Genomic DNA, 25,164 nt, shown 5'->3' with positions numbered 1-25,164 from the left:
ATTCATTACTCTTCAAAGATGGTCTACACATTTTCCAACTGGTCAAAACAATGACCAGCGCAGCCCCTGCCTCCCGAATAAATCTCCTTACGAAAATAACCTTCTTTTAGAAGCAATATTTATGCAACTTAGGTGTGTCTACTTTCTAAAAGTAAATTATGGATGTAGATCCTCATCTTTCAGATGTCTAGCCAGAACACTGACAGAAGTGATTTCACTGACTAGTATAAAGCTTTCTCCTCAGCTATCAGCTCCCTTAGAGCAATGGTACATAACCATTTTGAAGTCCCTGCAATGAATAAACATATTTTCTACAATGGACGGGGCCTTACAGTACCTCATAAATAATCAACACAATACACAATTTGAATAGCCAAAGAACACAATGGCATTACCCTATTCTCACTTTCAGCATGAATAGCATTTCTTCCTACCTCAATTTTAAAGATAAATATCAAAACACACGAGGGAGCAGAGTCCTTCTTGGCTAAGAGTGAGTTTCTTCATAACATGGTCACTTAGCCTTCGAGATTGTTAGTAGCTCCCACAGACCAAATCAAAATTAATGGCTTCCAAGGCCAAGTCTGGTATGATTATTAAGTCATCTCAGTGCAAATGTTGTTGCAATTTATATCCAAACTTCATCCCAGTATAAGGACTCACATTTCTGATTTTTTAAAAACCAACAAAGTCACAAACTGAGGCATTCTTTGAATGGAACATTTGGTTTGTGGGCCAAACTACAATGATTCCCAGTGCAAATAAATTCACAGAAGGAAACACAATCATTGGAAATTAATTCACAGAAGTCTTCCTCATAGATTGTCAATATTTTCTTATTCATTCATGGTTCTCAATTGTTGCTGGCAAGGCCTGCATTTATTGCCCTCAAGAACGTGGTGATGAACTGCCTTCTTGAATACAGCTTACCCGGCCATTGTAGAGAGCAGTTAAGAGTTATGCACCATTCTATAGTTCTGGAGTCACATGCAAGCCAGATCAGGCATGGACAGAAGATTTCCTTTCTTAAAAGATCAAGAGTGAATCTGGTGGACCTTTACAACAGTGGTTCCCAACTTTTTAATGTGTCTATAATTTTGGAGCATACCTCCAATTTACTCTGCCCTCTTTCCTCACTGCGATCTTTATTTTTAAACTTCTCCCTGTCCCATCTTCTGGTTTTTTTTAATAACTTCTCTCTGTCTTCCTCGGTTCTCCCAGGGTTTTTGCACCCTTTTTGAGATTTCGCTTTTTGTGCAGGCGCATGGGATCTTTGTCTTCAGCTCCAAGTGTCACTGGTCATGGGCATGGGCCTGACCAGCACAAAAAATCACAGAGGCGAAGAGTGCGAACAAGGATAAAGGCATCAACAACCGGGCCAATGCGAAGATAATTTTGGACAGCGACTCCAACAGTTTGACCAGCCAAAACAAAGACATTTTTCTAAAAATTTACAGTCACAGTGAGGCGAATGCAGGGACCATTGAGGACAGATGAGCGATCCCGATAATGATTAATGGAATGCCCACCAGTTGTAAACTCGGTACAGGAGCAAGGGAAAATCTGATCACATTTGCGGCGGTGAAATGGCTAAAAGTCAAACCACACGTTACCCCAAGAGCTGTGCTTCTGAAAGATTACAACGGTCATCGGATCGCGACCTTGGGAACATGCCATCACCAACGTCACCATCAAGGATGTAACAATAATATTCTCCATAGAGGAGACAGAGTGTGAATCGTTCGTTGGGGTGTAGGCATGTGAAGAACTTGGGCTCGTCAAGGGGGCGTACACTGCGGCACACATGACATCCCGCCGGCATATCTCAGTGGAGTCAATCATGCAGAATCATCCGGAAGCTTTTCAAGGAATTGGCACCCTACCCTTCATATATCGCATTCAGCTTAAGGAGGTGCGAAACTGGTCATGCATGTGCCCAGATGGGTGCATGCTCTGCTGGGGGACAATCTCAAGGATGAGCTACAAAGAATGACGGCCTTGGGCGTCATCAGGCACATAGGAGAGCCCACTGACTGGGTCAACTCCATGTTCTGCGTGAAAAAGAGGAATGGCGACCTGAGGATATGTATGGACTGCAAGGGTCTCGACCTGAACAGTAAGAGGGTGCACTAGACTGTTCTGAGGTGGAAAAAATAGGATGCAAAATGGGTGGTGCAACATGCTTCAGCAAGCTTGCTACCTTGCAAGGCTTCTGGCAGTTCAACCTCGATGATGCTAGCACAAGACTGTGTACCTTCAACTCACCCTTTGGGCGCTACTACTTCCTGCGAATGCCGTTTGGCATGATCTCGGTGTTTGAAATCTTTCATCGGCCATGGAGCACGTAGTGGAAGGATTACCGGGCATCCGCATATACATCAACGACATTATAAACCGGGGGTCCACGCGTGCGGAGCATGATGAAAGGCTCTTTCAAATCCTCCAAAGAGTTAGCAAGAATGGCCTCAAGCTCAATCAGGCAGAATGTCAAGTCGGAGTCGACACCATCATTTTTCTCGGAGACAGGCTCTAGGCAAAAGGTGTGCAGCCAGAGGATGAAAAAAATCAAAGCCATTCTTCAGATGCCATAGCCCACAGACAAAAAGGGAATTTTGTGCATACTGGGAATGATTAACTTTGTGGGAAAGTTTATGCCTCCAAGATGTGCCAACTTAGGGAATTAATAAAGACGGATATCATTTTTCAGTGGTCACCGAAACATGAGAAAGAGTGGAAAGCGCAGCGCATCTCACTAACAACGGCACCTATCCTTTCTTTCTTTGACACAACTAAGACCAAAATTTCCACTGAGGCGTCTCAGGGTGGTATTGGAGCGATACTCCTGCAGCAGGGTGCAACTGGCGATTGGCTGCCGGTGGCATATGCGGCAAGAGCTATGACTGACGTAGAGCGCAGGCATGCGTAGATCCAGAAGGAATGTCTCGGGCTAGTTACGGTCCTAGAAAAATTTCATGACTACGTATATGGGCTGCCCACGTTTTTGGTTGTGATGGACCACAGGCCACTGCTTGCAATAGTACAAAAGAACTTGTGTCAGATGTTCCCTAGAATACAACGACTAATGATGAAGCTGCAGCATTGCGATTGTGACCTTGTCTGTATGCCAGGCAAGTTCCTGGCAGTCACCGACACGCTACTAGAGCCACAGCCATCAATGTCTGTCTGGGGGATGATGAAATCCAGTTGCATGTTAATCTCATTGCCGCATTGCTTCCGGTTTCCAACGATATGTTAAGCCTGATCAGGGCAGAAATGGCCAAGGATCTGGTTCTGCAAAAGGTCATTAAATGTCTCATAGCGGGCTGGATGAAAGGTTCCTGCTCGGCATACTACAATGTATGTTCCGTGCTCAGTGAGGTGAATGGTCTTCTACGGCAGCACAGAATTCTCATTCCACAGTCGCTGAGGCCACTCATGCTTAGGAAACTTCACAAAGGGCACCTGAGCATTGGGAGGTGCAAGTGCATGGCCAGGGCGATGATCTTTTGGCCGGGCACCACTCAAGGCATTGCAGGTGTGGTCGATCACTGCGACACATGCCAAAACTTTCACTGCAAACAGAGCAAGGAACCGATGCATGTGGACGACATTATTGTTAATCCATGGCAGAAAGTGGATATGGACTTGTTTCAATTTAATGGAAGTGTCCACCTAGTCATAATTGACTACTTCTCCAACTATGCAGAGGTGGCGCTGTTGGCTAACTCGACTGCTCACTGTGTAACACAGCAGGTCAAAACTGTGGCATACCATTGGCATGGCATACCATCCATTGTCGTGTCGGACAATGGACCGTGTTTCAATAGTCATGATTGGACTGAGTTGGCCTGCCTCTATGACTTCAGACACATTACCTTCAGCCCGCTATATCCCCAATCGAATGGGAAGGTGGCAAAGGGCGTACACATTGTGAAGCAGTTACTGATGAAGGCTCTTGTCAGCCGGGATGATATGAATCAAGCATTGCTCAGTTATTGTTCGGCCCCACTTGTAAATGGCTTTTCGCCAGCACAGCTGCTCATGAACAGGCAGCTGCTCATAGACACCCCTGCCTTCTATGGTGGCTCCCATGATCAATCGGCGACTCAAGAAGAAGTTAGTTCTTCAGAAGAAAAGGCAGAAGGAGGTTTACGACAGGTCTGCAAGGGCGCTCCAGCCACTGCAGATAGGGGACACTGAGAATTCTGGACCCTAATGGCAAGGGATGGATGAAACTGGCAAGGATCGTGCAGGTCCGCACTCATTCATGATGATCACTGAGGATGGGTCACTCCTAAGCCGGGATCGATGAGTCCTCCTAAAAGTACAACAGTCTTTTGTGCTGAACACAGTGGAAGATGTGGGTGTACTCCCAAGCTTGAGGAAGACACACAATGTCCGGCACAGCCCAGAGTCAGAGTCAATGATGCATCTGCAGTGATGCATGGGGAAAGAACGGCAACTGATGAAAGTGGGGCATGCTCACCAACTCAGCCATTGCTCAGAATGTTGACCAGAATAAGGCACAAGCCTGACAGACTGAACTTATAACAAAATGTACACTATACGTGTTTGTAAATACCTATATCTCCAAAGGAAGGGGGGTGCGGTGATATGTGTACATGCATATCTAAATATACCTGTACAAATGTGTAAAGTCATTTATCAATGAATGTAATCACAGGGATAACACCCTATAACTTTGAGATATATCTGCTCCACCAATTTTGTGTATTACTGGTTTTTATCACTCCACCATTGGTGGCCATGCTTCAGTTCCTGATGACCTAAGCTGAGGAATGCACCCCAGGACTGCTCTCATCCTTTAAGATGCTCCTTTGACCAACCAAGCTTTTGATCACCTCTCCTAATGTTTCTGTTTTTCTGTTTGCAGCTCAAAATCAAATTTAGTTTGATGATTGCTCCTGTGAAGCACCTTGGGATGATTTATTATATTAAAGACCATAAGGTGCGATATAATCCATCATATAATTACATAAGTCAGAAGTGGGGATGTTCGCTAAATGATTTCACAATGCTCAGCACCATTCGTAACTCCTCAGATACTGAAGCAGTCCATGTCCAAATGCAGGCCCCCCCCCCCCCTTCCCCCCCCCCCCCCCCCCAACCCCTTAGCTACAAAACTGTGTGGCCTGTAGGTACAAAAGCAGATCAGAGACTAGGAATTCTATGGTTAGTATCTCAGCTCCCGACTCCTCGACACCAGTCCACCATCTACAAAGCACAGGTCAGGAGTGTGATGGGATACTCTCCACTTGCCTGGATGAGTGCAACAACACTCAAGAAACTTGACATCATCCAGGACAAAGTCACTGGCTTGAATGCTATCTCATCCGCATTCAATCCTTCCAACACCGACGAACAGTGGCAGCCGTGTGTACCATCTACAAGATGTACTGCAGGAACTCACCAAGGTTCCTTAGGCAGCACCTTCAAAATCCATGACTGTTATCATCTAGAAGGGCAAGGGCAGCAGATACCTGGGAACCCCACCACCTAGAATTTCCTCTCCAAGTCACTCACCATCCTGACTTGGAAATATATCACCGTTCCTTCACTGTCATTGGGTCAAAATCCTGGAACACCCCCCTTACAGCACTGTGGGTGTACCTACACCACTTGGCCTGCAGCAGTGCAAGGCGGCAGCTCATAACCAATTATGGATGGCCAATTAATGCTGGTCGAGCTGGTGAAGCCCACATCCCATAAATGAATGAAAAAATGTAAGTTACTGTGTGGACCTCTGAACCACACAAAAAGGGAAATTGCCTGTCATTTATATAGCTGCATTTAGATCAATCAAACTTCACATCAAACTGCTCACTGCCACAAGGTCGAGACTTTTTGTGGTCAATGAATAGCTGGGTACTCAACAATGACAAAAACATCACAATGAAATCAAAGGCTTATTTGAGTGACTATTTCACTCTTCAAGATTCTAGAACCATGAAAACAAAATTAAATGCCAACAAATACAAGCCTTCCTTACCCACAAACGCCAACTCCCTATTGAGAAAACCACATAAATAACGACCCGGTGCCAGTGTTCTTTCCAAGAATTATTAACGAGATTAGTCCTTTCTTTCTGCATTTGTTCAACAAAAAGTGAATGTCTAGCATATTTGTGAAACATAATTAATTGAAGGCACAATATGCTGAACACTAGAGAGAACCACAGATGTTAGCGAGAATTTGTTAATATTCTCCCTTTTAAAATCCATCATCTCTTAATTGTGTATTCATTCCTTCTTTTGGGCACCAACTAGCCTTCCTGACAACTGGCACGTGCTCCATTGCAGCGCAAAATCTAGGTTAATTTTTGGTTCCAGCACACAACCTGAAGAGATTGTGTCCAATTCATGTGACTGGGATTCACTCCCCATGGGGGTTATATTTCTAACTTCCGCATCTCTGTTGCTGTGGCTGTGGGAGTATCAGGGAGTCTTAATGGCATAAAACTAGTCCATTCTGCCAATTGAATCCATGCCAGCTTTCTGTGGAACAATCCAGTCAGAACGATTCACCAGCTCTATCCTTATAGCCCAGGCTCATTTATTTCCCTCAAGTGCCCTTTCAACATTCTTTTGAAATAATTGATTGTCTCCCCTTTCACCATCCGCATCAGCAATGAGTGTGGGACATTAGCACTCTGTTATAACCCACAAGGGTCTTACGGGGTGAAAATTATTAACTACCCGGTGGACCTTGCAGAATATGAGCTCCCCAATAAGGGGCAGGGGACTTCTAACAATGTCTGACTATGTGTAAATAGAGTCGGCCAGTAAGACACAGACTAGTGAAAACTCAGTCAGGTGCTACTGGAGCTGTATCTAATAGCTGCTGTAAAATAAAGTATGTCTTTGTTTCTATAAACTCAGTGTGGACCCTTTGTGGCCTTATAAAACATTTGCTGCGTAAAAAGGTTCTCCTATACCTTCCCTCCACTCCTCCCGCCATTCCTCTTACCCAAAGCCTTGAATCGGTGTATCTTAGTCCTTCTATTGTTCGCTAGTGGGAACAGATTTTCTTCGTCTTCCTTATCTAAACCTGTCACAATATTGTATACTTCCACCAAGTGTCCTCTCAGCCTCCTTCTCCCCAAAAGGGCAGCACGGTAGCACAAGTGGATAGCTCTGTGGCTTCACAGCGCCAGGGTCCCAGGTTCGATTCCCAGCTGGGTCACTGTCTGTGCAGAGTCTGCACGTTCTCCCTGTGTCTGCGTGGGTTTCCTCCGGGTGCTCCGGTTTCCTCCCACAGTCCAAAGATGTGCAGGTTAGGTGGATTGGCCATGATAAATTGCCCTTAGTGACCAAAAAGATTGGGAGGGGTTATTGGGGTTCGGGGATAGGCTGGAAGTGAGGTTTTAAGTGGGTCGGTGCAGACTCGATGGGCCGAATGGCCTCCTTCTGCACTGTATGTTCTAAAAGGAATAACCCCAGCTTCTCCAACATAGCCTTGTAGCTTAAACACTTCATCCCATGAACCATTCTGGTAAATCCCCTCTGTATGCTCTCAAGGACCCTGTAGTGACCCTTTTCTGCTGTATTGCCCTTTAAGGACCTGCCATCATTCCCAAAGTGTGGTGGGCAGAACTGAACTGGGGTATCAGATGACAAGCTGGACACATGTACTAATCTGCACTTCCCACATAAAAACAAAACAAGGGATTCACGGCAAGCATTTACAAGCCAATTAAAAAACATCTTGCTTTGCAGCAACTCCACAAAGTCAAGTCTCAAGTGTTCTGGGACCAAACAAAGTTTAACTGCGAATTAATTACCATGTTCAAATTGATCAGAATTAAAGCTATTTATTTCAATTTAAATTAAACTCAGCCTTCAAAGAAATGAGTCTGCCTCTGTCCAGTGCCAAATTTTAAACTACTGCAGTTCTCCCGCTAAACTGGCTTAAGCACTTCTGGGAGACTTTCAATTCCAACTTCATGGCCAGAATTTTACTGCGCTCCACTGGGTGTGCGCCTGACCCGAATGCGTGTAAAATTGCACAAAATATGGTGTATGTCCCAATGTCATCGTGCCGCATACAATATTGAAGTTAGCGGATACGCATGGAAATCTGAGCCACGCCTGCTGACAAATAAAGGGCCAATTGAGGTAATTAAAAAGCCGACTGCACTTGCGATTTTGTTCTCGTCGCACAGACCAAAAGCGCATTACATTTTTATCAATTTGACTTCCAAAGGTGAATAAAAGCCCCTCAGAGAATAAAGACTTTCATCTTATTTGTGATTTTGCTGCTGTCATATTTCTCTGGGTTTTGCTAGATTTCTTTTTGACCATGCAAACTTTCTAAACTGGTTCACCTACAAATCTGTGCCAAAGTTCTAACAAAATAGATTAATAATGATCGCTTATTGTTACAAGTAGGCTTCAATGAAGTTACTGTGAAAAGCCCCTAGTCGCCACATTCCGGCGCCTGTTCGGGGAGGCCGGTACGGGAATTGAACCCGCGCTGCTGGCCTTGTTCTGCATTACAAGCCAGCTGTTTAGCCCACTGTGATAAACCAGTCCATACAAACCTGTGGGGAATATTGCCGTGAACAAAATACATTGGTCTACTAAATCTCTACAAAATGTCTTGTGGCATATTGCTAGGAGGGGGGGGGGGGGGGAGAGGAGAGAGAGGGAGAGAGCTACGACCCAGACCTTTACTATGACCCAGCATACAGGTACTGCAGGTTTGTCATCGGGGGCGTCCCGAATGACCCAGCAGTAGATGTGGAATATGACTTGATCCCTGCATCATTAAAAAGGGAACAAACACTTTGTCTACAGCTCCCAGCACCCTCTCCCTCCCTCACTTTGCCCCTTCGCAACGGCCACTAGCCCAAGCTGCACCACCTCAGCTGGGCAGTCCAGAGTTGCTGAACTAGCAGTTGATCAGATTCATCTTTGATGCCGTGGAAGTTTACCACAATGGAGCATACAGCTGCTTGGGTTCATGTCTCACTTGAGAGTGTTTTGGTTTTTTTTTTAAACTTAAGAGTGCCCAATTCATTTTTTTCAATTAAGGGACAATTTAGCCTGGCCAATCCACCTACCCTGCACATCTTTGGGTTGAGGGGGCGAAACCCATGCAAACACGGGGAGAATGTGCAAACCCCACACTGACAGTGACCCAGAGCCGGGATCGAACCTGGGACCTCGGCGCCGTGGGATAGCAGTGCTAACCACTGTGCCACCGTGCTGCCCGATGTCCCACTCTGGAGTTGAGCACGTGGGCTTACAGTCCCAGCGCAGCTTTGAGAGAGTGCTACACGGTCTGCGGTGCCAGTGTTCAGATGAGGTATTAATCTGAGACCATGTCTACCCTCGCAGATGGATGTTAATGATCCAATATTGCTACCTCTGGGAGCTTGCTGTGTCATTTTGCATGGCGGACACATTTTCTACATTGTAGCAGTGACCACACTTCAAAAAGCGATGAGGCACTCAGAGACGTCCTGAAGTCATGAAAGGTGCTGGAGACACACTTATTCATTATATTTCCTTTTTTCACTGATATGACAGGATGATGGGAGAGGTGAAGGGAACCCCACCCCAACTCAATCCCCACTCCTCCCATCCACAGTTTCCTCACTGCTGCCAGTGTTGGATCAGTGGCAGATGCTAAGAAGGACCTGCATATATTCAAGGCATATTTCAGGTCTACTATATACAAATACATTGAGTCAGTGAAGGTTTTAATCAGGATCAGTTCATAGCCAAAAAGTTGGAGCATTGACACCAAATTTGTTTTCATGTTGTAGGACCTCTTTTTCCACTGGAAGTTTAATTGAAGTTGCAATATCCTGGGGGATGCTATTGAACCCAATGTCTGACATCTCCTCCTTCCACCTCCTGCAGCAATGGGCCAACCTACAGGTGTGCTCCACGCTGGGCGGAACTTAATTGACCCTCCAGAGCGCTTTTCACCTCCGCTTGTGCCCCCAGTTGGTGCACACACCCAGCATCCATGAAATTCAACAACCAGTTGGACAATTTAGTGGCAAATTCAGAAGTAACATGTAACTTATCAAAACTGGATTTGAGGTTCTTGAACACTTGGTGAAATCCAATCTGTTATTTGCAGAAGATGAATGAAATTCAGCAATTGTTTACAAAGTCAAAACTTGAGACTGCCAAGGGTTATTACTGCTTTACAATAAGGATATCCCAAGTGCAATCCTTTGCCCAGTTTTTAATCAGTTTGTATTGTGTAAATGCCTTGTTAAATGGCCCAATTCAGGCATGATGAAAAATGCCTGCCCCTACACAAACCAAGCCACCTCGCACCTTTAAAAAAGAACAATTCCACTGACACTTACTAAATTCTACATACAAAGACAGTGGCCGGGATTCTCCGATAATGGGGCTATGTCCCCACGTCCGCCAGAAAAAGGGCTCGAATTCCAGAGTGAGTCTCCAGTTTTAAGAGGGAAAGCAGAGCCCCGGCGTGCGGCTTGCAGCTCCTGCTGCCGATACGGGGGGCCTGCTCTTCCGGCCGCAGGTCTGCGCATGCACGCGGTGGCCGCTGTGGCGGCGGCCATGCGCAACATGATGGAGGCACACAGCGGGCTGGTGCAGAAGAAGGTAGGCCCCCCGAGATTGCACGTGCCCCCGATTGCGGGCCTAGCCATCGTGGAGGCCCCCCCGGAGACGGATCCCCCCGCCCCCCCCCCACCAGGACGGCCACTGCAGCCGCGACGCCGAGCACCCGCCAGGTGGAACCATACAGGAACCACGCCGGTGGGAACTTGGCTGGTCGACCGTGGAGAACTGCCACGAGGGCCTCTTTCAACGACCCTGACCTGCGCCATGCGTGCGCAGCTGGCAGCGATTCTCCGGTCGCCGGAGATTCGCGTCCTGCCATCGGACCCGGTTGCGTGCCTGATGCCCCATTCTCCGCCCCCGGGCCGAGCATGATTTCGGCCGGAGGCTCGGAGGATCCCGGCCAGTGAGTCAGGTGAAGAAAGGAAGGGAATAATGGTATTAATTTTATCAAATCCAATCCAAACAGCTCCTCCTGTTCACTTCACTATGCTCTTACTAATTACACAAACAAACTAGTACCGTGAAGGGTAAATGGCAACTTGAGTAAAAAATGGGACAATTAAAGTATTAATTATAATTAAACCAAAACAATGATGCTGGTTTTTTTTAGAAAAATGGTCGGCTCAAGTCTGAGAAAGGTTACTTCCAAAATATTAACTTCAAATCGGCGTACTGACTGCCAGGAAAGTTCAGACTACGGGGTCAATATACAGAAAACAAATTAGATAAAATTTTAAAGTGTGTTCGCAGAACTACATTGATTCCTGGTCAAGCAAACACTTTGGTGTTAAATCCTCATCCGTGTCTTCAAATCACTCAGTGTTCTCACTCCTCCTCATCTCTGTAAACTGCGCCAGATCCACAACCCTCCGAGATAGCTGTGCTCATCCATTTCAGGCCTCCTGCAAATCCAATTTTAACCAGTCCACCACTGGCTTTAGCTGTCTGGATCATAAGCTCTGGAATACCGTTCCTACATCTCTCCCCCTCAGGAAGCTTTAGATAAAGTCCCACATATGTGCAAAATTAAAGCACATGGAATTGGGGGTAATATATTTACATAGATTGAGAATTGATTAGAAGACAGGAAACAGTAGATTGTTTTCCTTCGAGAAGAGAAGTGGCTGATTGAGGTGCACAAATTTATGAGGAATGTAAATAGGTTGAATGGGAAAGAACTTTTCCTCTTTGTAGAGAGGTCAATAACTAGGAGGCAACTAACGTGAGGGGTGAGATATTTAAGGAAAAGCTTTTTCACCCAGAGGGTGGCGGGAATCTGGAACTCTGTCTGAAATGATGGTAGAAGCCGGAACCATCACAACATTTAAGAAGCTTTAGATGAGCACTTGAAATGCCATGACATACAAGGCTACAGACTGGAAAATGGGATTAGAATAGATAGGTGCTCGATGGCCGGCACAGACACGATGGGCCGAAGGGCCTCTTTTTGTGCTGTAAAACCATGACAATAGGCTAAAAAAAAAACAGTTAGCCTGCAAACACCTCTGACAGACAAGCACCCAGTCATCACATGACTAGCATGAATCCTTGACAGCAATGCTGCACATAAAACTAATTTGTGAGTGCAGGATAAATTCGTGGCATAGCAAGCGGAAGCTCAAAAATTGTAAAAGGTTTAACAGTCAGCAACACCAGACACTTAACCTCAGAGCTAAATGTTCATTATGTTCCAGTATCAATCTCACTCCTGTCTCGTAAAACTTTTCAATTTTAAAAAGAAAATTCAAATACAGCAATCGCTTTCCGACTGAATCAATGCCCCATTTTCACTGTCATTGAGATCACTGTTCAAATTGATTCACTACTTGCGTGTTTGTTTAAACAGACCACATTTTGGCGGCATTCCAAAAATCCAGCACACAATTAGTTTTACAGAATTTATCACTTGCCCATCATAACAGTTTGCCTCAACATACAGCTCTTCCTGGAGCTGAACACTCATCAGTTCTCGCCCTTTCAGTCAGGCACTGTATAAATGTAAGCTGCTATGATTTTGGCGATCAACAATAATAAGATTACAGCTGGTGATTCAAGGTACACAGCCTAGAAAATGAAATGGGTTTAAAATTTAATTTTTTTGACATCAAACCATATCCAAAAAAACCAAATTCAACACAAAAACAAATCTTTCTTCAATCTTACACCCTTCCTGCAACTCACTAAATTATCTTCACTACTCACCAAGCAACTTAAGTAAATCAAATTAAATCACTCAAGTAAATCGCCAACAGGCAAAATAATTGTAGCTACATACATGCAGATATCTGAAATTCTGACAACCTTTAAGTATATTTCCCCATTCCCATCTGATGATCCATTAAAAACGGAGCATAAACCTCAATGGCACCAACTATCTGTCTTGTAAATTTCTTGTATGGACTAATGCACTGACTTTTTAAAGAGAAGAGTGAGAGAGGGATTGGGTGATGGAAAGTGACACAGTAAGCGAGAGAAGAGGGGGCAGAGAGGCTGTGAGAGGGGCCGATAGCGGGGCCGAGCGTGAGTCAGAGAGGCCGAGCGTGAGGACAGGGAGGCCGAGGGGGGGGTGGGACAGGGAGGCCGAGCGGGGGGGCACGGGAGAACCAGCAGGGGAGACGGGAGACCCAGCGGGGGAGACGGGAGATCCAGCAGGGGAGACGGGAGGTCCAGCGGGGGAGACAGGAGATCCAGCGGGGGAGACGGGAGATCCAGCGGGGGAGACGGGAGATCCAGCGGGGGAGACGGGAGATCCAGCGGGGGAGACGGGAGATCCAGTGGGGGAGACGGGAGATCCAGCGGGGGAGACGGGAGATCCAGCGGGGGAGACGGGAGATCCAGCGGGGGAGACGGGAGATCCAGCGGGGGAGACGGGAGATCCAGCGGGGGAGACGGGAGATCCAGCGGGGGAGACGGGAGATCCAGCGGGGGAGACGGGAGATCCAGCAGGGGAGACGGGAGGTCCAGCGGGGGAGACAGGAGATCCAGCGGGGGAGACAGGAGATCCAGCGGGGGAGACGGGAGATCCAGCGGGGGAGACGGGAGATCCAGCGGGGGAGACGGGAGATCCAGCGGGGGAGACGGGAGATCCAGCGGGGGAGACGGGAGATCCAGTGGGGGAGACGGGAGATCCAGCGGGGGAGACGGGAGATCCAGCGGGGGAGACGGGAGATCCAGCGGGGGAGACAGGAGATCCAGCGGGGGAGACGGGAGATCCAGCGGGGGAGACGGGAGATCCAGCGGGGGAGACAGGAGATCCAGCGGGGGAGACGGGAGATCCAGCGGGGGAGACGGGAGATCCAGCGGGGGAGACGGGAGATCCAGCGGGGGAGACGGGAGATCCAGCGGGGGAGACGGGAGATCCAGCGGGGGAGACGGGAGATCCAGCGGGGGAGACGGGAGATCCAGCGGGGGAGACGGGAGATCCAGCAGGGGAGACGGGAGATCCAGCGGGGGAGACGGGAGATCCAGCGGGGGAGACGGGAGATCCAGCGGGGGAGACGGGAGATCCAGCGGGGGAGACGGGAGATCCAGCGGGGGAGACGGGAGATCCAGCGGGGGAGACGGGAGGTCCAGCGGGGGAGACAGGAGATCCAGCGGGGGAGACAGGAGATCCAGTGGGGGAGACGGGAGATCCAGCGGGGGAGACAGGAGATCCAGCGGGGGAGACGGGAGATCCAGCGGGGGAGACGGGAGATCCAGCGGGGGAGACGGGAGATCCAGCGGGGGAGACGGGAGATCCAGCGGGGGAGACGGGAGATCCAGTGGGGGAGACGGGAGATCCAGCGGGGGAGACAGGAGATCCAGCGGGGGAGACGGGAGATCCAGCGGGGGAGACGGGAGATCCAGCGGGGGAGACGGGAGATCCAGCGGGGGAGACGGGAGATCCAGCGGGGGAGACGGGAGATCCAGCGGGGGAGACGGGAGATCCAGCGGGGGAGACGGGAGATCCAGCGGGGGAGACGGGAGATCCAGCGGGGGAGACGGGAGGTCCAGCGGGGGAGACAGGAGATCCAGCGGGGGAGACGGGAGATCCAGCAGGGGAGACGGGAGGTCCAGCGGGGGAGACGGGAGATCCAGCGGGGGAGACGGGAGATCCAGCGGGGGAGACGGGAGATCCAGCGGGGGAGACGGGACACCGAGCGAGAGATGGAGACTGAGCGGGAGAGAGAGACTGAGCTATCCTGGATCACTGGGTCTGTTTCTGGGGAACGTGTGACCTGTCCAAGTTGGACAGGTTGCACCTGGGCCAAAGCGGGACTGACATCTTGTGGGGAAGTTTTCTAGTGCTGTTATTTAGCAGGGTGTGTGACATGGAGTGGAGATAAAGTAGGGAGTGATGCACAGCCATACATAGAAGAAAAACCAAGTCAGTCTGGAAGGCAGAGAGATTACGGACAGGTTAAGGTACAAGGGAGTAGTATGTCAAGTCTGGATGGCATTTATTTTAATGCAGGCAGTCTTGTGAGTGAGGCAGATGAGTTGAGGATGTTGATTAACACATGGTAATATGACTTCTGGTGGCGGCCATGGAGGGGTAGGTCGCACATTTGATAGCTCCCGCCTGTAACGGACTTTTGGACCTTTTTCACCTGCTTTTTTTTTTTAAATTTTCTGGGATAAAGCAGTGAAGAGTGAGACAGGAAGGAGAAATCCCCCTCTGGTGGATGGAGAATTGGACCAGAAGTGGCCGTGTGAGACGACAAAGTCCTGTAAGGGAGACGCAAGCAGAGCTGGTAACATGGGACAGCATGGCAGAGGGCAAGGGCCACGGGGAGACGGCACAGTGGTCGATGGAGCAGCTGGTGAAGTTTTCGAGGATTGCTTCGCCAAGCTGAAGAAGGACACGCTGGACCCGATTAAGGCTTCGATTGATCAAGTGGTTCAGAATCAGGAAACCCATGGGAGAGCAATCCAGGAGGTCGAACAAAAGTTGTCCGAGCACGAGGAGTATATAACCGTGCTGGAAAGCAAGGTGGGGATGATGAACGACCGCCAGAAAAGAATGCAGGAGAAGCTGGAGGACCTGGAGAATAGGTCCAGGAGGCAGAATCTCAGAATTGTTGGCCTCCCTGAAGGCAGTGAGGGACCGGAAGCGAGGGCCTATATGACGGACATGTTGGAGAAGTTGATGGGGGCTGGGGCTTTCCCTCGGCCCCTGGAATTGGACAGAACGCAGAGAGCCCTCATGAGGAAGCCCAGAGCGAACGAACCGCCGTGGGCCATGGTGGTACATTTTCACCGTTTCATGGACAAGGAACACATTTTGCAGTGGGCCAAGAAAGAACGGAGCAACAAGTGGGAGAACTGTGAGTTGCGCATTCATCAGGACCTGGGAGCGGATTTGGCCAAGAGGCGAGCTGGGTTCAATTGGGCAAAAACGACCCTCTTTAAGGAGGTGAAGTTCGGGATGCTGTACCCAGCCCGCCTGTGGGTCACACATGAGGAACAGGACTTCTACTTTGAAACGCCAGACGAAGTATGGACCTTTACTAAAGAAAGGAAGGTGGAGGCTAATTAAAAGACACTTAAGCCTTGGAGAAGTTCTGTGGCAGCAATTTGTGGTGCTGGATTGTAAAATTTAAGTAGCTCTATGTGAAATAATGGGCTGTGTGGATGGTTGAAGGTTGATCTGTCTTGCAGGGACCTTGTTAGAGGGGGGAATGGGCTTTGAATTTAGTTCTGTTTTTTGGGTGACTTTTTCTAAAGTGATTGTTTCTTCACTGTTTTTTTATTCTGTTGTTTGTTCCCTGGGGAATGTGATGCTTTTAAAATGTTTATTCATGTCGGGGGGGGGGGAAGAGAGGAGAGTACACTAGGGAGACAGACTGCTTGGTGCCAGGGGCGGGAGCTATCGAGTCAGCATGGGTCAGCTGACTCTCGGAAGCGCAGTGAAGGTGGGTAGGCATTAAGCTGGAGCTTGACTTGGGGGATTGGTTTTTTTTTTTGGGGGGGAGCTGCTTTGCTGACAGGGGAGGAACTGTTACGAGGGGACAAATGGGAGGTCGGGAATGGCGACAGCCCGAGTGGGGACTCGAGGAAGCGAGCTCGAGGCTGGCCTAAAAAGGGTGATGGCTAGTCGGCGGGGGTTGGAAGCCCCCTATCCAGGCTGATCACATGGAATGTGAGAGAACTGAATGGGCCGGTTAAGAGGGCTCGCATGTTCGCGCATTTGAGGGAACTGAAGGCGGACGTGGAAGTGCTACAAGAGACACAGCTAAAGGTTACAGACCAGACGAGATTGAGGAAGGGGTGGGTTAGCCAAGTGTTCCACTCAGGACTGGACTCAAAGACCAGGGGGGTAGCGATCTTGATCAGCAAACAAGTGGCATTCGAGGCAGGGAGAATCGTGTCAGACAAGGTACATAATGGTGAGTGGGAAGCTGGAGGGGGTGCGGGTGGTACTTGTGAACATATATGCTCCGAATTGGGATGACGTGGAATTTCTGAGGCGGGTGTTAGGTAAGATCCCAGGCGTAGAGTCACATAACTTGACCATGGGAGGGGACTTCAACACAGTCATTGATCCGGAATTGGACCAGTCAAAATCCATGACAAGGAGGAGGCCGACTGCGGCAAAGGAATTGAAGGGTTTTATGGAACAGATGGGGGGAGTAGACCCATGGCCGATGACGAAGGAGTTTTCCTTTTTTTCACATGTCCACAAGGCACACTCTCGTATTGAGTTTTTTGTTCTGAGCAGGGCGCTAATACCGAAGGTGGTGGATACTGAGTACTCGGCAATTGCAGTGTCGGATCATGCCCCGCACTGGGTGGATCTACGGGTTAGTGTGGAGAGAGGGCAACGCCCACTGTGGAGACTGGATGTGGGGTTGCTAGCGGACGAGGCGGTCTGTGAACGGGTTAACAAGTCCATCCAGAACTACCTGGAAACAAATGATAGGGGGAGGTCTCTGCAGACGGTCTGGGAAGCTTTGAAGGCAGTAGTCAGAGGGGAATTAATCTCGATACGGGCCCACAGAGAAAAGGTGGAACGGGCTGAGAGGGATAGATTAGTAGAGGAGATATTCCAGGTGGACAGGAGATACTTGGAGGCCACAGACGCGGGGCTACTGAGGGAGCGGCGGAGGTTACAAGCGGAGTTTGGGCTGTTGACCACAGGGAAAGCAGTGGAACAGTTGAGGAAGGCAAGGGGGGCGATCTATGAGTACGGGAAAAGGCAAGCAGAATGTTGGCGCACCAGATCAGGAAAAGAGAGGCGGCCAGGGAAATAGGTAAAGTAAAAAGTAGAGACGGTAATACTGTCCTGGACCCAGCGAGGGTGAATGAGGTGTTTAAGGACTTTTATAGTAAATTATATGATTTGGAACCCCCGGCTGTGGTGGAGGGGATGAGGCAATTTCTGCACCAGTTGAGGTCTCCGAGGGTCGAGGAGGACCTGGTGGAGGGGCTGGGAACCCCAATTGAGATCGAGGAAATAATCAAGGGGCTGGAGGGCATGCAGTCGGGCAAGGCCCCGGGGCCTGACGGCTATCTGGTGGAATTCTATAAGACATTTTCAGAGATATTGAGCCCACTGCTGGTGAGGACATTTAACGAAGCAAGAGAGAAGGGAGTCCTCCCCCCAACAATGTCGCAGGCCTCGATTTCATTGATCTTGAAACGGGAGAAGGATCTGGAGCAATGCGGGTCATACAGGCCCATTTCTCTACTGAATGTGGATGCCAAACTGCTGGCTAAGATACTGGCCACAAGGATAGAAGATTGTGTCCCGGGGGCGATAGGGGAAGACCAGACGGGATTTGTTCAGGGCAGGCAACTCAAGGCCAATGTTCGAAGGCTTCTAAATGTTATTATGATGCCCTCAGAAGGAGAGGTGGCGGAGCTGGTGGCAGCGATGGATGCGGAGAAGGCTTTTGATCGGGTGGATTGGAATTACCTGTGGGAGGCGCTGTTTATCTTTCAGCGCCTCCCCATCTTCATCCCCAAGGCCTTTTTCAAGCGGGTGAATAAGATTATTTTGGGCTTTGTGTGGGCGAGTAAAACCCCGCGAGTGAAGAAAGTGTTGCTGGAGCGCAGTCGGTGGGAGGGTGGATTGGCGCTGCCGAACCTCTGCATTACTACTGGGCGGCTAATATAGCTATAATCAGGAAGTGGGTAGTGTGGGAGGGGTCGGCATGGGAGCGGATGGAGGCGGCGTCATGTAAAGACACCAGTCTGGGAGCATTGGTAATGACACCTCTGCCGTTCTCGCTGGCCCGATACTCCACAAGTCCGGTGGTAGTGGCGGCTCTGTGGATCTGGGGGCAGTGGAGGAGATATAAGAGAGCGGAGGGAGCATCGATTTGGACCTCGATTTATAATAACCACAGGTTTGTACCAGGTAGGCTAGATGGCGGGTTCTGGAGTTGGCAGAGGGCGGGAATTAGAAGGATGGGGGATCTATTTATAGATGGGAGCTTTCCCAGCTTGAAAGCTTTCGAGGATAAATTTAAATTGCCAGCAGGGAATGGTTTTAGGTATTTGCAGGTGCGCGACTTCCTGAGAAAACAGGTGCCGGCCTTTCCGCTGCTGCCGTCACGGGGGATACAGAATAGAGTAGTTTCCAGTACCTGGGTGGGAGAGGGGAAGGTATCGGATATTTACCAGGAGCTTTCAGAGGTGGAGGACGAGCTAGGACGAGAGATAGAGGCGGGTCTATGGGCGGATGCCCGAAGCAGGGTTAATGCCTGCTCATCATGTGCCGGGCTCAGCCTGATACAATTTAAGGTAGTCCACCGGGCACACATGACAGCGGCTAGGATGAGCAGGTTTTCAGAGTAGATGATAGGTGTACGAGATGCACGGGAAGCCCAGCAAATCATGTCCATATGTTTTCGGCATGCCCGAAGCTTAGAGGGTTTTGGCAGGATTTTGCTAAGGCAATGTCCACGGTGCTAAAAACACAGGTGGTGCCGAGTCCGGAGGTAGCGATCTTTGGAGTATCGGAAGATCCGGGAGTTCAGGGGACGAAAGAGGCCGACGTCCTGGCCTTTGCCTCCCTGGTAGCCCGGAGTCAGATCTTGTTAATGTGGAGGGACTTGAAGCCCCCGAGTGTAGAGACCTGGGTTAGTGACATGGCTGCGTTTCTCAGCCTCGAGAAAATAAACTTCGCCTTAAGGGGGTCAATGTTAGGGTTCTCCTGGAGGTGGCAGCCGTTCGTCGACTTTCTCGGGGAAAATTAAAAATGTCAGCAGATGCAGTATTCCAAGGGGGGTGGGGGGGGGCGGATTTTGTTGTATGGTTGAGGTGTGTGAAGATTGGGCTGGGGGGGGAAACGTTTATTTTACCATGTTGATGTCATTGTTTTTGTTACTGTTATAAAAATGTTCAAGTACCTTAATAAAATGTTATTTTTTTTAAAAACACATGGTAATATAATATTATTGCTATCACAGAGACATCATTGAGGGAGAGGCAGGACTGGCAGTTCAAAATTCTGGGGTATAGAATCTTCAGACGGAAGGTGATGTCGCAATATTAATCATCCTTACTTGAGAAAGGATGTACTGGCACAGAAAGGGGTGCAGAGCAGATTCGCTAGGTTGATTCCAGAGCTGAGAGGACTGGCTTATGAGGGAAGATTGAGTAGACTGGGACTACACTCACTGGAATTTAGAAGAATGAGGGGGAATCTTATAGAAACTTATAAAATTATGAAGGGAATACATCAGATAGATGCAGGGAGGTTGTTTCCATTGGCGGGTGAAACTGGAATGGGGGCATAGCCTCAAAATAAGGGGAGCAGATTTAGGATTGAGTTGAGGAGGATCTTCTTCACCCAAAGGGCTGTGAATCTGTGGAACTCTCTGCCAGTGAAGCAGTTGAGGCTACCTCGTTGAATGATTTTAAGGCAAAGATAGTTAGATTTTTCAACAGTAAAGGAATTAAGGGTTATGGTGAGCAGGTGGGTAAGTGGAGCTGAGTCCACAAAATGATCAGCCATGATCTTACTGAAAGGCGGAGCAGGTCTGAGGGGCCAGATGGCCCACTCCTGCTTTGAGTTCTTGTGCTCTTATGTTGAGGAGTCCATTTCGGCAGTAAGAAGGGATGATATCCAAGAAGGTTCCTCAACTTTGGCCATGTGGATAGAACTTAGAAACAAAAAGGGGGCAATCATTTGCTGGAAGTGTACTATAGACCCCCAAACAGTCAGTAATAGATAGAAGGACAGATATCTTGGCAAATCTCAGAGAAATGTAAAAATAATAGGTTAATAATAGCAGGGGATTTCAACCTCCCAAATATTAACTGGGATAGTCAAAGTGTGAAAAGCTTAGAGGGGGCGGAATTCTTAAAACGCACCCAGGAGAGCTTTTTATGCTAATCTGTATAAAGTCTGACAAGAGGGGGAGTGGTGCCGGACAAGTGGTAGAAGTTTCAGTGGGGGAGCATTTTAATGACAGTGACCATAACTCAATAGATTTTAAGGTAATCATGGAAAAAGTCAAAGATGGACTGGAAATAAAGGTTCTGAATTGATGGTGGTGATGTGTGTTTGTGTGGGGGGAGAGCAATTTTAATTGGATAAGTCAGGACCTGGCCAAAGTCAACTGGGAGCAGCTACTTGTACAAAAATCTACATTAGAACAGTGGGGTTCATTGAAAAAGGAAATACAGAGAGTGCAGGACCAACATGTTCCCGTAAAGGTGAAGGGTGGGAGCAACAAGTCCAGAGAAACGTGGATGTAAAGAGATATCCAGGGTTGGATAACAAAAAAAAAGGGAAGTTTATGGTAAATACCGAGGGCTCAAAACAGCAGAAGCCCTGGAGGAGTGTAGAAAGTGCTGGGGGTTACTTAAAAAGTAAATTAAGGCAGCAAAGAGGGGGCATGAAAAAACACTGATGGGTAAAATAAAGGAAAATCCTTTAAGTATAGGTATGTTAACGGCACGTGGATGACCAGGGAAAGAGTAAGGTACATTAAGGGCCAACGTGGCAATTTGCATGTGGAGCCGGATGACGTAGGTGAGGTTTTAAATTAGCACTTTACATCTGTGTTCACTATGCAGAAGGATGATGTAGATATAGAAATCAGGGACGGAACTGTGAAGTACTTGAGAAAATAGCATTGAGAGGGAGAGACATTAATGGTTTTAGCAGGCTTAAAACTGGATAAATTCCCAGGCCTGGATGAGGTGTATCCCAGGCTGCTGTGGGAGGCAAGAAGGAGAGATTGCAGAGGCTCTGACAATTTTCAAATCCTCTCTGGTCCCATGAGAGATGCCAGCTGGATGGAGCACAGCTAATGTGGTACCATTATTCAAGAAGGGTGGTAGGGGTAAACCAAGAAATTACAAGCCACTGAGTCTAACTTCAGTGTTAGGGAAACTATTGGAAAAAATTCAGAGGGACAGAATTAATCTCCACTTGGGGAGGCAAGGATTAATCAAGGATAGTCAGCTTGACTTTGTCAAATGGAGATAAATGAAATGAAATGAAATGAAAATTGCTTATTGTCACAAGTAGGGTTCAATGAAGTTACTGTGAAAAGCCCCTAGTCGCCACATTCCGGCGCCTGTTCGGGGAGGCTGTTACGGGAATTGAACCATGCTGCTGGCCTGCCTTGGTCTGCTTTCAAAGCCAGCGATTTAGCCCTGTGCTAATGTTGATTGAATGTTTCAGGGAGGTGACTAAGTGTGTAGATGAGGGTAGTGCAGTTGGACTTCAGTAAGGCTTTTGACATGATCTCGCATGGGAGACTGATCGAGAAGGTGAGAGCCCATGGGCACCAGGGCAATTTGGCAAATTGGGTCCAAAATTGGCTTTGTGGCATGAGGCTGAGGCTGATTGACGAAGGTTGTTTTTGTGACTGGGACCCTGTGTCCAGTGGAGTTCCACAGCGATTTGTGCTGGGTCCCTTGCTGTTTTCACGATCTGGATGTGAATGCAGGAGGTATGATCAGTAAATTTGCAGATTACACAAAAATTGCTAGTGTGGTAGATAGTGAGCATGAAAGTCTTAGATTACAGGACAATATAGACGGGCTGGTTAGATGGGTAGAACGGGCAAATGGAACTTAACCCCGAAAAAATGTGAGGTGATGCATTTGCGGAGGACTAACTAGGTAAGGGAATATACAATGAATGGTACGACCCAAGGAAGTACAGAGAATCAGAGGGACCTTGGTGTGCATGTCCATAGATTCCCGAAGTTAGCAGGACATATAGATAAGGTGGTTAAGAAGGCATATGGGGACTTCCGGGTGCGTCGATGACCAGCTGACTTTTGGGCTCTTATTAGGAGCCCCAACGGCAATTTTTGATGGCTAAAACCAGTGCCTCCCTGTGATGATTACCAAATCTTTTTTCAAAAAAGTGGATAAGAGCGTTATGAACTTTGTGTGGGCTGGGAAGACCCCAAGAGTGAAGAGGGGGTTTCTGCAGCGTAGCAGGGATAGGGGGGGACTGGCACTGCCGAGCTTAAGTGACTATTATTGGGCCGCCAATATATCAATGGTATGCAAGTGGATGGGGGAAGGGGAGGGAGCAGCGTGGAAAAGACTAGAGATAGCGTCCTGTAGGGGAACCTGCCTAAAAGCATTAGCGACGGCGCCTTTACCGTTCTCCCCGAAAAAGTACACCACAAGTCCAGTGGTGGTGGCAACACTGAAAATTTGGGGGCAGTGGAGACGACATAAGGGAGTGACGGGTTCCTCAGTGTGGTCCCCGATAAGGAACTACCATAGGTTCGTCCCGGGAAGGATAGATGGGGGATTTAAATCTTGGCAGCGAGCAGGAATTGCGAAATTGTAGGACTTGTTTTTAGACGGGACGTTCGCGAGTCTGGGAGCACTGACAGAAAAATATGGGTTGCCACCTGGGAATGCATTTCGCTATATGCAAGTGAGGGCATTTGTGAGGCAACAGGTGAGGGAATTTCCGCAGTTCCCGGCGCAAGAGATCCAGGACAGAGTGATTTTGGGGGCATGGACGGGTGACGGTAGGGTGTCAGATACATATAGGGAAATGAGAGATGAGGGGGAGACGATGGTAGAGGAGCTGAAGGGAAAATGGGAGGAGGATCTGGGGGAAGAGATTGAGGAGGGGCTGTGGGCAGATGCCCTAAGTAGGGTAAACTCTTCGTCCTCGTGTGCCAGGCTCAGCCTGATACAATTCAAGGTTCTACACAGGGCGCATATGACGGGAGCAAGGCTGAGAAGATTTTTTGGAGTGGAGGATAGGTGCGGGAGATGCACGGGAAGCCCGGCGAACCACACTCACATGTTTTGGTCATGTCCGGTATTGCATGGGTTCTGGGTGGGTGTGGCAAAAGGTGGTGGGGGTCCGGGTCGAACCAGGCTGGGGGTTGGCTATATTTGGGGTTGCAGATGAGCCGGGAGTGCAGGAGGCGAGAGAGGCCGATGTTTTGGCCTTTGCGTCCTTAGTAGCCCGGCGAAGGATTCTACTTATGTGGAAAGAAGTTAAACCCCCGGGCGTGGAGGCCTGGATAAACAACATGGCAGGGTTTATAAAATTGGGGCGGATAAAGTACGCACTAAGAGGTTCGGCTCAAGGGTTCACCAGGCGGTGGCAACCGTTCCTTGACTACCTCGCAGAACGATAAGGGAAATGGAGAAGGTAGCAGCAGCAACCCGGGGGGGAGGGGGGTACGGGGGGGGGGGGAGGGGGAGGGCCCAGGGCCCACGCGGGCCCTCAGGGGTTTCCTATAGTGGTTTGTATATTAGTTATTTATACTGGCGTGTGGGACTTTATTGTCTTGGAGAGTTATTACTTTGTTGTTGGCAGTTGCCGTTTAGTTAATATATTATTTATTTGTTTGTTTAAAAAAAAAACGGTCATTATTATTTATATTGTTTTAAAGTTGTAAAAAGGGGAAAATCCTGTACTGTTCTTGTCTGACCGAAAAAATTTGAATAAAATATATTTTTTTTAAAAAGAAGGCATATGGGACACTTGTCTTTATTAGCCGAGGTATAGAACATAAGAATAGGGAGGTTATGATGGAGCTATATAAAATGCTGGCTGGGCCACAACTGGAATACTGTGTGCAGTTCTGGTCTCCATGCTATAGGAAGGAAGTGATTGCACCAGAAAGAGTACGGAGGAGATTCACCAGAGTGTTGCCTGGGCTGGAATGTTTCAGCTATCACGAGAGACAGAATAGGCTGGTGTTGTTTTCCTTGGAGCAGAGAAGGCCGAGGGAGAATCTGATTGAGGTGAAGAAGATTATGAGGGGCATAGATAGGGTGGATAGGAAGGAGCTTTTCCCCTTTGTAGAGGGGTCAATAACCAGAGGGCATAGATTTTAGGTAAGGGGCACGAGGAAAAGCTTTTTCACCCAGACGGTGATTGGAATCTGGAACTCACTGCCTGAAAGGGTGATCGAGGCATTTAAGAAGCTTTTATATGAGAATTTGAAACAAGAGGGTGCTGGAAAATGGGATTAGAGTAGATGGGTGCTTGGTGGCTGGCATGGACATGATGTGCCAAAGGGTTTATTTCTGTGTTGTAAAACTCTATGACTCTATATGCACATCAATTATATTTCAATTAATAGGAGCTACCAATAAATATCCTGATGTCAAAAGCCCCCAATTTAAATGGTCTTTACTCTTCAATGGTTCAAAA

At 48.4% G+C, this 25,164-nt stretch overlaps 1 protein-coding gene across 4 annotated transcripts in view; it reads right to left on the bottom strand.

Annotated features, from left to right (window-relative positions):
• LOC140411683 (polycomb protein SCMH1-like) overlaps nt 1-25,164 on the bottom strand; it is a 309,157-nt gene that overhangs the window by 249,661 nt on the left and 34,332 nt on the right. The gene's annotated exons all lie outside the window — the stretch shown is intronic.

This window comes from Scyliorhinus torazame, chromosome 1 (genome assembly GCF_047496885.1).
Source record: "Scyliorhinus torazame isolate Kashiwa2021f chromosome 1, sScyTor2.1, whole genome shotgun sequence".
NCBI lineage: Eukaryota > Metazoa > Chordata > Chondrichthyes > Carcharhiniformes > Scyliorhinidae > Scyliorhinus > Scyliorhinus torazame.
This window is presented reverse-complemented; position numbering and strand designations above follow the sequence as displayed.